Genomic DNA, 16520 nt, shown 5'->3' with positions numbered 1-16520 from the left:
AAAACAATTCTTTCTCCTTATTAGTATTTTAAAAATTATTTTTTTTAATTTAAAGCTATTTTACTAGCAAACGTTTCATTACTTCTTCATATATTCAATTTTAAGAAAGTAAGTATATAATTTGTTGTGTGTAAACTTAGTGCATAATAAGTAATTAGTTAAAAAATTTCTACTAAACTACATATCGAACTAAAAGTAACTTGATGAAGTATTTTAAATGTTCATTGAAATATTTAATCAGAAACCAAACAAATATTATTGCTCATAATTTAAAAAGTTCGTCAGTAAGTTTTTTTAAATTATATTACAACATACTTTGAAACAAATATACACTAGCAAGTATATATAGCTGTGTCTAATATCAAAAACAAAAATCAAGCATTTCAATTCAAATATATAATAAGTGAAAGACACTCATAACGCAGCGCGAGATTAATCTTAATTTTTTAAAAAAACTTTTTAAATTTAAAATTTTGTTCATTTAAAGAATGTTTTCGAGTTGAATTGAAACACTTTGTGTTTTTTATTGTGTTGTTACTTGTGTCGTCACATACAGTAACCTTCCGCTTGATTGCGTACTTTGAAGCTTGAACACAGCAATCAACACTAAGTGTGCATTTAAGTGGAAAAATACTATAAGTACACGGATTAAAATTTAGTTAATTGTTTACAACAATATGATCAAACACGTTTTCGTTTTTAACAGTATATAGAACAAGTTTAAAGAGTTTAAAGATAATTTAAATAAAAGGCAATTGTTAACTTGCACTAATTTAGAAATGATTGACTACTTACAACTAATGATGTACCGGACTCACTATCCGGGTCCGGGTCCGGCCGGATATTGCCATTTTTGTCTGATGTCCGGATCCGGCCGGATTCTAATTTGAAAAAAAAGTCCGGATCCGGTTCCGGCCGGATTCTATTTTGAAAAAAAAAGTCCGGGTCCGGTTCCGGCCGGATCCTAACAGAGATCCGGCCGGACCCGGTTCTAGTTAGTAAAAAAGAGCATACTGAAAAGTATTTTTTCAACAAAAAACCCTGTGTAAATTAATAAGAGTCATTTTCGTCAGTTAAAATTTAACACCTACCGTGATTGGCACATTTTGTACACGTGACTAATTTAAATTTTTTTACATTTAAACTATGAAATAAACATTTCATGAAATGCAACTCTTTACATATGTTGTAAAGTTGAAAACTTTGGAATGAATACTTACATTATTTATTGTTTAAAGTTGAGCTCAGAGAATATTTAGAGTTAATACGGTTGAATGTACGAGCCAAGGAGAATCATATGACGAAATGTTCAAACTAAATACTGATGCAACAAAACATCAGAACATGACAGGCAGTTTATATGTAAGCAGTTAGTTAGTTTGGTGTGTAGCTTGAAGCAACAAAATATCTTGAACGTTTTTATGAATGCTTATTGTAAGTAGTGTTTTGTTTTAAAAGTGAATATTTCAACAGGTGTTTAATTGTTTAAATATTTGAGCCAGGTTTATAGTTTAATAGTTTATTAAAAACATTCCAGTTTCTTGTTTACTAAAAGTTTTATTTAATTTTTAGTTTATTGTTTTAAGTCTTTTGATATAGATTTAAATAACTTCCAGTTTTTAAAGTGTTACCAAAGTAATTATTAATTTTGTATATGCTAGTATTTCTTGTTGTGTTTTATATAAAAGATTCATCACTCAAAACTGTCGTGTCTGATTATAGAAAGTAGTCTCAGTTAGAATTTGGTAGTTGTTAGATATTAATTATATAAGGTAGGATTTAATTATGATGGGTAGTACTAATAAGTTAAGTGTACCACAATCAGTCCACAACTTTACTACCAAATTGTCAACCTTTGCTAGCTGTTGAACTGATTATTAGATTAAAGTAATTTTTTCAGTTTTTAAAAACCTCATTCTGACTCAGGCTTGTTTATATTCACTCTAACTAGTTTTATTGACTTAAACAGTGGCAACCCTGCTAGTTTGAAAATTTTGGGATTTTTAGAAAATCTTGGACTGCCTCAGGCTAGTTTAGATTTTTATAAAAACTCAGGCTAGTTTTCTTTTAAATTTTGAATGAGTTTGAGCTGATCCAGTTATCAATATTTTGTAATTTTTTAGTGTATTTTGTTCAAGAACTTGATTTCAGATTTTTAATTGTAAATAACACCTAAATTTGTCAACCTTGTGGCTAGCTGTTTTACTTATTATTAGATTAAAGTTCTTTTTTTTCACTTTTTAAAAACCTCATTCAGACTCAGGCTAGTTTATTCTAGTGATGTACCGGACTCACTATCCGGGTCCGGGTCCGGCCGCATATAGCCATTTTTGTCTGTTATCCGGATCCGGCCGGATTCTAATTTGAAAAAAAAGTCCGGGTCCGGTTCCGGCCGGATTCTAATTTGAAAAAAAAGTCCGGATCCGGGTCCGGTACATTACTGCTTACAACTTAATTTTATATACTGTAATATGTGCGGTATTTCATGTTAATAAAAAACAGACATGAAGTTAAAGAATGTTTTTATACTTCATATTGTTTTGTTTTATTATTATACTTCTTAAACATCATAAATTTTGTTGATAATGAAAAAATAAACTTCAATGCCTTTCAACTCAGAATTCTTTTTCTATGACTTCAAAAAAAGCTGTAAAATACATTTTTATAAAAGCAATATTGTTTTATCGCTTTCAAAGTTTCATGTTTAAACAAAGTTAGTAATATTTCTTGATTTAATTTTACTTTGTTTTACGTTTAATTGTTTATTCTAACGTACTTGCAAAATTAGTTTATACGTTTAAGTTTTAGAAAGACTTATGACTTATGTTGTAAAAACACCTTAGAATTTTTTTGTTAATGTTGACAGTTGTGTATATTTTTTGAAATCATGAAGAACTTAAAAAAGAAAATTAAATGATCAAAATCGTTTTTGTTTTACTTATCAGTAGATAGTTCAACAATAAAATTAACAATATGCTTAACCGATTTGATGTTTAATTTTTAAAGTAGCAAATATTACCAAACAGTTTTTATACTATTTTCATTAACATATGCCAAGTTACACAACTGCCTTAGTTTTATAGAAACAAATTTTATTACAATGCTTTAAAGAATGTCATTAATTTATTTTTATAGTTGCAATTTGCAGTTTATAGAAGTTTTTTAAGTTTGAGGTATTGTTTCCCATTATTGCCAAGTGTATTTAAATTAGCATCTACGTAGTTGAAACATTTTCAGTATTACTGTTCTGTTTAGTAGTACTTTTGTTTTATGCAACAAATTTACATAAACATTTTACTTCTAATTGACATAGTCACAAACACATAGATGAACTATTTACATATGTATGATGTTTTTAAGTTTATATACATTATGACAGTTTTATTAATTGTATTTAGTTACTCTGATAGAATTCTTTTTTATAAACACATTTAATTTTTAAAAATAATTGGTTTTTCGTAAGCAAAAACACAATAATTCAAAGATATAAGAATGTTTCAACATGTAAATATTTTGTTTAAATTCTTTAAAATCAAAATTGGTAATATTTAATAAAGCTTCATATTCTCACGTTAGCATTTGTTTTCAAGACTGGAAAATATAATAATTTATTATAAACAGCAACTCTTAGTTTTGCTCGTTAACAATAACATTGCTTTATTTTTCATCAGAAGGTAGGAGTGTGCAATATGCAAACACAACAATGCCTTCTGAGTTAATTTATTTGAAAGTTTGTTTTTTATATAACTAAACGAAATTGTAAGGTTGGTTGATATTTATCATTAAAATTAATAACAAAAAAAAAAACATTGTTTACTACAACTTCAGTTTAAGACAGTTAGAACTATAAAAGTAAAATAAAGCTACTAGTTACACATTTGTATATTTATGCTAATTATGCAATATAAAGCTACTATTTTTATTTTGAAGTTAAACATATAAGAGTAAACGAAAACAAAAGAAATACATTAAAAAAAATTATTTTAAAATGCTTTACTTAATTGAATTTAATTAAGTACAAACCTTACATACATTTTAACTAATTAAATATTCGTATTACACCTTATTTTCTCCACCAATAGAAAGTGTAGTAGTATCCTACCAAGTTTTTTAAAAATAAAACGGTTCTACTTTTATTCATATTATTTCCGAGTAATAGGATTTTCTACATTTATATTTATACTTACAAGCAAACAAATGTCTTTACTAAAAACAAACACGAAGCAAAACAAATCTGTGTAAAAATAACAACGAATCACGGGTTAAGTTATATCTACGTCAATGGTTTGGGATACACACAAAAAAAGTATATAATAATCTTTATCTAAACAAATTTTAATACATGAACAAAAAACATACATAATTTAATTTTTTAAAACTTATAAATAAGTCTTAACATGTCAACATTTTTGGCTTGGTATGAACAGTATGATAAGACAAATTTTGTTTCACAATTTTGCATACAAAGACAAAAATTTTATTGACGTGTTGAACTGTGTTTCATCTTGAATTTAGTCATTAGTAGTGATAGTGTATTGATATAAATTGCTTTGTGTTAATTCATATAATCAACATAACTAAAAGCTAAATTAGATAATTATTACAAGCATTTATAATTATCAAAGAATATTTTTTCAAAATGCTTATTGATCTTTTTAACTCTTTTGCTTGGTATTTTTGTATTACTGTAACAATTCTAAACAGTTTGAATGTTATAAACTCAACTTAATTTATTTGTTTCGATATACTACCACAGCAAACTTTACACTCGCATTATGATTAAAAAAAGGACTAAATGAAGTTTTACGCATATCTATTTACAGTTTTATTAGTTTTCCCATTTTTTTATAGCCAGATTACAACTTAATAGTTTTTATTTCTTTAAAGTAACGATCCTATAGTTCATTTTGGGAGTTGCAAAACATTGATTTTATTGATAAAGTTTAATAATTGTAAAGTTCTTTTTTCTTTTAAGTTTTATCGATGCAATTTAAACTTTACTTTAACAAGTTACGTTTAAACATTGCAGCTCAGTTTTAATTTTAATTAATATTAAACGTATTTTTTGTAAGCACTTATACTTTACCTGAAAAACAAATGCTCAAGCACTTTTTTATAAAAAAATTAAATTCTGAACATCCAAAAGCACAATAAAATATATATTTTCCTTGCAACAACTTATAAGAGACATGTCAAGATTTTACAACGTTTAATATAAAACAAAACAGTATTAATATTTGATTAATAATTTATTAACTTCACGAATATAACTAAAATCAAATGAAGTACATGTACATAAAAAATAAAATGTTGTGGTGTCTTCAACTTCTTATTTGTAGTCTTTAAACTGTATTTGTAAAGTGAAATTCTAATTAAATAATGCTACAGCAGAAAAATAACAAAATGTACAAAACAAATTGAAAAACTCAATCTGATAGTGTGCAAAATTCAAGTTTAACTTCTTAATTGTTTACAAAAACTTTGTAAGTAAACAAACCACTAGTCGACTGACAAAAACCTTTGGCGTCATTAAAAAATTTTAAATTGACACAAAATCCATATAACGTTAATTATTACGGGAACATCTAAAATAAGCTGTTTGCTTCGTTAAACAAAAACTTTTCAAGTAAACTAGTTAATTTCTAAAAGTATTTTTAATTAAACTTCAATGGATGTTTAATAAAACTAAAGTGCTTTGCTTTTTAAAATAGTTATCAAATTATGGGTTTTACAAAGTATAAATTATACTTGTATTTTAATTAATACAGCATTTTGCTATCTCGTTTAATTTGATTGTAAACAAATATATAGCTCTAAACAAATTGATAAAGTTGTTAGTAAAAATTTGATTCAAAAATAAAGTAGAAGTAGTAATACTAAGAGTAGTTTTTACAGACGAAGTTAAAAAAAAAATAGAAAAATTTTGAGTTTTTCTTCTTAAACCTCTTTTTTTTAATTTTCTGCCACATATTTAAAAACAATCATACATAAGTTAAAATGAAAATGTTTCATCACTAATCTATTATGTATATGCAAAACAAGAAAAATATGCAAAAGTACTTTTGCTTGACAAATTGGCACTTTGTTGAAATTCAAGAATAAACTAAAACAAAATACTAAATAAAATTGACTTTTAAAAAAGTATAAATAAATTTAGGTACGTCATCAGTTTTGGCTAGATATAGGAAGCATGATAAAACATTTTCTGTTTATAAAATTGACACACATACACAAAACGTTTAATGAAGTATTGAAAATTTATTAAAATTTTTATTACGGTTTAACTCAAAAATGTTAAACAAGTTGTTTTTTAATAAACTTAGTTATGTTGCTGATAGTACAAAATATTTCCCATAGCATTTACCTGCTACAAATTATAGCGTTTTTTAAAGATTTTTTTTTGCGTCTTGAGTAAAAAAAAACTTTTATTTTAGACAAACAATTTGAAGAGTGCAGCTATTATCTATAAACTTAAGTAAAAATTAATAATTATTTAAATCTTCACTATTTCATACAAAAACAACATTTTGACAAGAAGCACAGACAAACTCAATTTTTTTTCTTTTAAAGCATCATAGAAACCATTCTTATTAATGTCATTATATTAAGTTATTGTAATCTTTTTCAAACAATCAGTAAACCGTTGGATGCAAAATTGAATTTTTTAGCATTTTAATTAGCAATTGTGGCCAAATTAAAAAAATCATTTGGTGTGAACCAACAAATCTGTTGTAATTTAGAAACATTTAACTGAAGATATTAGAGTTTAAATAGTATAAAAAATATTTTATTTTTATTTTAAGATTTAAATGACAACTTTAATGATGTTACCCATACAGTCGTCTACCAAAAAAGAGTAAAACTACTCATTTGATTTTCTTGCACAAGTAAAAGTTTGATTTTTGTGAGCTTTATGCACGCTCGAATGTTAAACGACTAACTTAGTATTAGTAGTATATAGTTTTTAAGTTTACTCTTACAACCCCTACAACAGTTTAAATTTGTTTTGTTAGCTTAAGATTGTTTAGAAAAAATATTTACATTGTTTAATGACTTGTAGTTAGTTATTAAATAAAGACTAATTAAATTTAAAATAAAACAAAAAAATGTATATAATAATAAAAGTTATTGTTTATTCTAGCTACGTTTTAATTCTATTTTAAATATTACATCAACTAAACAATTGATAATTAAGAACACCCACTTTAAACATTAAAAATATGTTACTTGAACTTAAGTTTAATTACCCCACAGTTTCATGGTTTTCCTCACTTAGTACAAACTTTACTCTGTTACTTTTAACTGTTTTCTAATGTTCATAAAAAACTTCCAAAAGTGGACAATTTAAAAAAGTATATTATATTTATATTAGTATAACCATTGATTTTTTTATACTCCATTACATAACTAGCTACATATAAAATTTAAAAACTCTTTTATTATTCACTGAAAATTGTTAACTAAAAACAGGTTTACCTACGTACATAAGAAGCGTCTCTTTTAAACCAATCAAAGTTTTTTGTGTTTTAAAATAGAGGAGGAACTACAATTTTTTTTTGGAAATTAAATATTTAAATACGTTTTCTTAAAACCACACGAACAAGAAAATAGTTTCATCTATTTTAATTTCGTGTTTAAATAAAATGCACAATAAATAAAAGTAATTTTATGCAAAAGTATATTTTTATACGTACTTTTAAATAATGCGTTAAAAAAATGAAACAAAAAAGTGAATGAAGGTGTAACAACTTATCAACACTTCAAGTAACATAAAGTGATATTGTTTATTGGGGTATAGGAGATAATCAGTTGTTAAAAATAAATTTGAAAAAAGTCTTTCAACAAAATAAATGGAAGTTATGTAAAAATATTAAACTAAAGTATTGAACTCATGGTTTAAAACAATGTACTAAATGTACGGAATAAAAAGTAAAACGTTTAGTGAGCTTTACTACTTAACAAACCTTACTAACTTTGAAAAAATAATAAATAATATTGAAGTTTTTCAAAAAATTAATACCGGTTGAATAGTAATTGATCATAATGTTTGTTTTTCAGGAACCAAATTTAATAAAATAAAACTTTCCATAGGTACATACTCCGTTGGTTTTTTAAATTTCTTATGATCCTGTAAGAATTTTTAGCATTTTATATATTTTTAAAGTTATTTTTATTAATTGCTTTTTGTACATAATAAACAGCGTGTAGCTTTCATTTTTGAGAATAATCTTGGTTAAAAATTTTATTTAGTTAAATTTAGACAAAATCAAGCAAAGTTTTATTTTTTTTACTTAACAAAATTTGTAAAAAAAAGTCTATATCTTATGTATAAAGGTTTTCTTTACATCATTTTTTGCAATAGCTGGTATTTTATATTAAACCAAAATAAAATAAAAAAATTTCCATTAAACGTAGAAAACAAAAAAATATTTTTATAGTTTTCAAATAGGCAAGTTAAAATTACAACAGCATATAAACTAAATTAACTTTCGAAAAATATAAACAAATTTAAATACTTCAGTATCTTAGACTAGATAAGAAAAGAAAGATAAATTTTATCTTAAAAAACTGTCAGACATAGACTAAAACTCTACTGACGTAGTTAAGTGTGTTAAATATTTGCAGTAAAATTGTCTCAATGCTAGGTGTTGACAAAAGTAGTTTTCTTATAGATTGTACTGTAATGCAGTAACTGCGAATTTGTAAATGTAAACAGCTCTTCAATCAAATCTGTTTGCTAAGGTGTGCTTCTATAAGTTGTGTACAAGGTGTGATTCCGTAAAGGTACCAAAACAACACCATACATACAAAAAGTCTTAATAATCGTCCTTTAAAAAAGTTCATTAGTAAAAAAGCGATTGCTTATAAAAACTGGCTAATGAATGTTTTTTTTAAAGCTCTAATTCTAAGTTACATTGATCTAAAGATGAATAACTAGCTTTTTGGTTATTAAATTTATCAATTAAATCAATTTAAGCAAAGAAGCACAAATAATATTTTGTTTTGAACTTTCTTTATTAATTTAAATCAATTTAAAGCTATAACTATTTTAAAATGGTTTCAAAAATTTATAAACATGTTTAACTGCAATTTGAGTTAATTTTAGTTGAAATGTAAAATATATTTAAGACAAATGTTAATATTACTATTACACAGAACTAATAAATTATCAATGTTTCTAAATTGACTGTTTACTTAAATATATGTCTTAAAATGCACATTGAATGTTTAAGACAGAGTTTAGAGTGTATTATTTTAGTTTTTAAAATTAATATCATTTACTGAAAAATAATTGCTTGTTACATTTGTTCTAGTAATCTAGTATTGAAATAATGATATAAGCTATGTTTGGACATTGCAGCAATAAACTGCGTTTTCAGTTAGATTATTATTTAAAGCTTTCTCCGGAAAACAAAATCTATACTTATTAAATAATTTTGAAAATTAAATAATACCTGTAAATTTCCGATTTAAAAAATATTTCGTTGTCAAATTTACTTTAGGTCATTACATGATAAATACGTTATATATTATCTTAAATTTTTATTCAAAGCATTTTAGTTTAGTTATATCAATTTAGTTTACACACATTTTTTGTATTTCGTTTTATTTTAAAATATTTTCACAATAAAATATAAACGTAGAGTGCAACTAGTGATAAAAAAATTAAAATTTGTATAACATTTTTCTAAATATGCAACAATACTTTGTAATTTGAAAAAATGATACTTTATTAAAGTGCAAATACAAAACTTAAACAAAAATTGAAAAGAATGATAACAGGAAAATGTATAAATAAACTTTACAAGTTCAAAAAATTTGGCTAGGTATAAAATTTATGATAAATGAATTTTATCTAAACACATTTGCATACATAGACAGTAAGTCTGTTAACTTTTTGAACTATGTTTTATATTTAAATTACGTTTGTTTTGGTATTTTTTTGTAACCTTTTTTTTCAAATATATTTGATTAGCTACTACAATAAAAGCTTTTCAGCTTTTAAAAAAGACAGTCTAACGAAAGTGAATAAAAAGTAAAAGAGCAATAAAAATATCTTCTATGGATATTAGTAGAAAAGATAAAGTGGATGACAAATTTATTAGTTTTTTTTTTTCATAAAGCTTTGCACACAGCTTTTTTAGTATTTGAAAAACTATCCCAAGTTTTTTTTACATTACATTTGCAACTGTATAATGCAAAATAAACTAATACTTAAATTTTGTTAGAAGTTCTTGCCAAGTTACAAAATTTTTTTGCTACTAGCCATTAATTTTGTTCAAAATAAGGACTATCAAAAGTAATTAGCTGTAAATTTCTTGATTAATTTAAACGCGATAAAACTTTATTAAATATGTAATGTGTTCCTTCTTCAGTTTTATTACATTTTTCTATTAGAAAGAGAATTTAAACAAGGCTTAAAATTTGTTTAAATATCAGGTATGACTTTCAAACAAAAGAAAGTTTACATACGTACGTATAAGGCTTTTTTTAAAGCAATCAGATTTTTTTTAACCAACAATAATTGAATTTTATTACAAAACATGTATATTTGCATTTTATTTTTTATAATTGCCATGAAAAAAATGTATTTTCACCAACTTTAATTTCACGTACAATAAAGCTTGATAAACATAAACAATAGAATACTTAAATTTAAATTTTTACATAACAATGACACACTTTGAAACACCTTAAAAATTAACTTGAAAAAGTATGCGAAAACTTACAACGTTAAACAGACTTAAAGTAATAAAATATATTTTTTTTTTTACAATTAACTATTTTTTTGTTATTTATTATTAATATGTTCGCTTATTTAATTTAAACCTGCGGCTTTTGCGACTTGTATGAATCGTAAATACGTCTTTTTTTTTTATTGCATGCTTGCATGTTTCTACAACTAATAAAACCTTTTAATTATTTCAAATTATACACAAAGACTAAGTAGCTATAAGCATCTCTTGATGAAGGTTTAAAATGAATATGTTTTTGTTTTTCTGCAAATTAATTTTATTCCTTTATACTGCAAACTTAGTCAGCTTAATTGTCTACACATTTACTAAATTAATTCTTAAGAAAACATTGAATTGCAAACTAATTTATTTATTACTGGCTGAGATTAGAAACATTCAATTTATAATGACAGTTATTAATGACTTAACAACTGAATAAAAAAAAGCAACAATGAATTAAATAAGTAAATAGTATAAAAAAAAACATTATTAAATTAACCAGAAGTAATTCATAAATTATTTTTTTTCGCTTAGTTTTATCATATAACGGTTTTAAACTGTGCAAAAGGACCTGTATTAAGACTAATATAAGTTTTCTATTTTTAAAATTTCAAAGATTCATTTTGCTAAGAGTACACTCTAATAATTTTCGCATTATTTAAAACAAAAAATTGGCAACAAATCGTTATTTCGTCACTAATTAGTTTCAATTTTCCCGATGTTATTCATACGTTTGCAAGCTTTTAAATGCCAAATAGTACAATGCGTCATCTTAATAAAACAATTTCTATGCAAGGATGAAAGTTTGCTTTGTTGTGAGCCGAATGTTTATTAAATAAAAGCATCAAATAAAGTTTTAAAACTACTAGTATAACTAGCTTTCAAGTATGATACTTTTGATACAAGCTTACTGAATTTATGTTGATTGTTTTTGTTTTAATAAAACGTAAAAACTATTATTTATCTTAAATTAAATATTATTGGCGGACTAGTTCCTTAACAGTTCCCTTCAACGAGTTATAATATTATTTTTGTTAAACTTAAAGTTCATTGTTTTATTATATTTTCTTATTTTCTTTTTAGTTGACAACTTTAATGATTTGGAGTCATGTTGCTTAATAAATAGTTTAACTTATCATACTAAGAATTTTCAGATATCATTAAAGTATAGTATGAGTTACCGTTTTTGTTTTATACTTGTGAATTTTTAACTATATCCTTAAAATATATATGAAAATCTACAATCGAGAAATATAAGAAAAAAGAAAAATTTTAGAACCAAATAGTGCGAAAATGACTTCATCCATTATTTTTACTTTAGTATTTAATAATATACTAACGAATATTTGTAATTTTTTGTTATTTTAAAAGGAAAAACTCAAATCAACTGCATTACAATTTTTCTTTAGAAATTTAAAAAATGTAATTCTAAACGATTTATAAGCACTAAATGTAATCGTAATGAGAAAACATTTAAAATAAACTTTGATCCTCCCATTAATCTTTTAAAAACATCGAATTGACGAAACTAAAATATTTAATTAACTCAATTTCAGTAGCAGCTGAAAAATTAATGTTTTTAATATAAATTTAAAGTTTTTAATTTCTCTACTTTACGCTAATACAGAATTTAATTTTCGATGGGCACCAAATGCACCCTACTAACTATCTATGAAATTTTTGTTGTTTTCGAACCACTACTTCACAAAATTATAAGTTTTTACGAACAACTGACACCGGTATGTTTTTCCACCACACTTAAACAAAAACTAAGTTGAAGCACTGTGCTAAGTATTTTATGTTGGCAAGTATTTTGACTAGAAAATTTACAATTACTTTCGAATAACTTGATTGGTTAATTATTGAAAATAAATATTTTATGCAGTTGACACTTGCGGTTCAAACTGACTTTTTTTCAAAATAAAACTTTAGAGTGGTAATTTATTTTAAGTCGTACTATTTAAGAAACTATAAACTTTGGGTGATATTTTTTTTTGTCCTTTTTTCAATTAAAACAGACCGAAAATATGCGTGAACAAGTTTTATGATAAAGTTTTAGCTAATGTTACCTTTAAATAAAATAGTTTTATTTTGTGTAACAGAATATAAACGTATTTTTGTAGTTAAATTAAAAAAAAAACAGTACATATTACTACACAACTATTTTCCTTTTATCTAGTAAATAAATTATAGTAGAAAAATATGATACTTTTTATTACTGTTTTGTTTTAATTTTATCTCTATTATCTGTGAAAAAAAACTGTTTAAGTTGTAATATAAACGGTACATAAACTTTAGGTATATCAAAATACTTCGTTAAAAAGTCATTATAGTTTTTACGTATAAAAGTCTAATATTTACTAGTTTATCTTAAGAAATTTAAATTTCACTAGTATGTTAGTTTTGTAAAATCGTTTAACTAAACTTAGAAACATTTTTCATTAACGTAATTTGCACTGCATATTCTTTTTAGTTACAAGAATGTAAAGTAATTGTTTTCAAAGTTAGCATACTCAACTAAACGTTTTTATTACGAAAAACTCTGCATTAATTGTAAAAATAAGTTATGCTTTTTCAAAACGTAAAACTTTTCTTTATGTTGGTTAAAAAAAAAAGTCCAATAAACTTTTAAAGCTGCCTAAAAACTTTAAGTTTCATTTATCAGTAATGCTTCTTCACCATTTAGAACATAATTTCACGGTTTTTCAAAAAGTTCTTTTTATATTATGAATATTATTTTGTTTAAAGTGTACATACTAAATGCTAGGCGGAATCTTAAAAGAAAGGTTATTATTATTATTATATTGTTTATTGTGCAATGTTGGACTCAGGCGTCAAAACCTGAGCCACTTAAACAGGACACACAAAAAGAGAAAAAGAAAATAAACTTATATTCAAAACTTTAAGATAAATTATACATATATATATATACAAACATAATTTAAATGGAAACACAAAGTTAAACACAATATGATAAACAAATGAACTAAATTGAAAATTCAGTTCAAAAAATTCAAATTTATATATTACTTAGTACACACAGTAAAGAAGTTTGTCTAAAATCATGGCTTATAAAACAATATTCATAACTACAAAATATATAAGTAAACTAATAGTTTGTAGGGGGGAGGCGTAGGGAAACGAATATTTTTCCTTTTGTTACAGTGGAAAATTAGTTAATTTTACTGGTATTTATCGTATTTAAGTCAAATCTTTTTAGCTTTAAACGAAATTGTTCTACCCTCTCACAAGATACTATATCCTGAGGTAGTCTGTTCCACATAGCTTTTGCTCTGTGAAAAAATGCGCCTTGCCACTGACTGTTTTGAAAATCATGTTTACATTTTATTTTCAAATTATTTCCTCTTAGTTGATATTTATTTTGGGAAAAATTAAAATACTGGTTAAAAAAACTTTTATATTTGCCATTGATAATTTTGTAAAGAATTAATAAATCAAATTCCCATCTTCTATATTCCAGTGATTTCAATCCAAATTTAATCATTCTATCATTATATGACGTGTAAGATATGTTGCAACGATTACAAATATGACGGGTAAAACTCCTTTGCACAGATTCAATTTTGTTAATATCCTTTTTTAAATGGGGTGACCAAATTTGGGTACTAAACTCAAGTTTAGGGCGAACGTATGTTTTAAATAGTTTTGTCAGAATTGAAGCAGAATTAGTTTTAAAACTTTTCAATATTTGATAACATGTAGTTTTTGCAATCTTATATAAATAGTTGATATGTTCATTCCATTTCAAATCTTTGGAAATATAAATTCCTAAATCTTTATAAACTTTAATTTCTGGTAACTTGATGTTATTGATTAAGAGGTCAGTTGGAGAAGATTCTTTTTTGTTAATGGTTAGAATTTTACATTTGCTAGGATTTAAGTTTAGTTTTCTTGTTTTTAACCATATGTAAATATTATCTAAAGATAGTTGTAATGAGGTATTTGACTGACTAAAGATTTTGGCATCATCTGCAAATAAGCTTAACTCACTTTTAATATCAATGTTTGAACAAATATCATTAATATAAATTAAAAAGAGAAGGGGACCAACTACACCACCTTGTGGTACTCCACTGTAGATTGTTAAAGAGTCAGAAAGCGTATTATTGATGAGTACTCTTTGTGATCTATTATTTAAAAAGTTATCAAACCAATCAATTAAGCTTTCATGTAGCCCATACTGATTTAAAATTTTTAATAATCTTTTGTGTGATACTGAATCAAAGGCTTTTTGAATATCCGTATAAACTACTTTAGTAAATTCATATTTGAGATAAGGAACTAACCAAGAATGCAAGCATGTTAACAGTTGAATGGTTGATGAGCGGTTTGGAACAAAACCAAACTGTTTGTTAGTTAATAATTTGTTATCAAAGAGGTGATTGAGAATTTTTACAGATACAATATGTTCATAAATTCTTGAAAATCCACTTGTTAGAGATATTGGTCTGTAATTTAATGCATCGTGTATATTACCTTTCTTGTGCACAGGAATAATAAAAGATGTTTTCCATTGTTTAGGAACATCAGATAGTTCTAGAGAGCAATTAAATATTAATGAAAGTGGAAATATTATTGATTGGATAACATGCTTGATATAATAGGGTGGAATGTTTTCTGGCGTTCTTATGATTTTATCTTTTAAGTGGTTAATTGAACTTATAATGTCTTCATAAGTTATGAAAAAATTTTGCATCTTACTACAATTCTTTTGGGGTAGCTTAAAAGACTGGTAACTCTCGTCTTTTTTAAAAACTTTTTGAAAATTTATGTTAAAAAGTGTTGCTATTTCAAAATCTGAGGTTACTGTTTTGTTTTTATCATTATCATATAAGAGATGTATGGAATTATTTAACTTAAGTTTAGATTTCACGTAGCTATAAAACTTTTTTAAATTTGGGTTTTTGCAGAATTTGTTTTCATATTCAAAGTTGTATTTTTTAACAGCTAATTGATATTCTTTAGAATTGTTTTTGTATTTTATCAAAAGTGATTTATTTGTCTTACTATTTTTGTATAGATTCGCATATTCTTTTAATAACTTTTTAATATGAGATGGATATTTTTTACTTTTGTTATTTTTAGAAAAAATTGGAACAAAACGTTTGATTGAGATTTGGATTGAGCTGATGAATTGATCGTAGAAATGCTGGAGATTTTCTGAATTTTTAAATAAAGAGGTCCAATTAATTTTTGACAGGAAATCATTGATGCTTTCAAAATCTGCTTTTTTATAGTCATATGAGACTTCTTTAGCAATAGGTACTATTTTATTTTCAATTTTAATTTTTAGTGAAAGCAAGTTATGGTCACAAGTGTTTGTTAATGGAAAATTAGTTGAGTGTGATATGATTCTATCTAGACCAAAATGATTGCAAATTATGAGATCAAGAATGTTACCATTCTTATGGGTTGGATTTTCAATTACTTGGGTTAAAAAATTGTCTGTACAAAAATTAAGAAAACACTCATGGGGTTTATTGAAATCTGTGCTAGGAATCCTCCAATCTATATTTGGCATATTAAAATCACCAAGAACATAAAAAGAACACTCTTTTGGAAAAACCATTTTAATCATTTTGATTACATTTTGAACAGTCAGTGCGCATCTAGCAGACAGTGGAGGAAGGTAGACACAACAAAATCTTAATTTCATCTTTTTAAAAATTACATCTACACATAGGTATTCAAAATTGATGTTGCTAGTAGAGATAGAATCGTTTTTAACTTTAATAACTTTAAGCGAATTTTTGAAAAGGATAG

The sequence above is a fragment of the Thalia democratica genome, chromosome 4 (assembly GCF_965202585.1).
Source record: "Thalia democratica chromosome 4, ktThaDemo2.hap1.1, whole genome shotgun sequence".
Lineage (NCBI taxonomy): Eukaryota > Metazoa > Chordata > Thaliacea > Salpida > Salpidae > Thalia > Thalia democratica.
The sequence above is the reverse complement of the archived record's forward strand: the minus strand, read 5'-3'. Positions refer to the sequence as shown.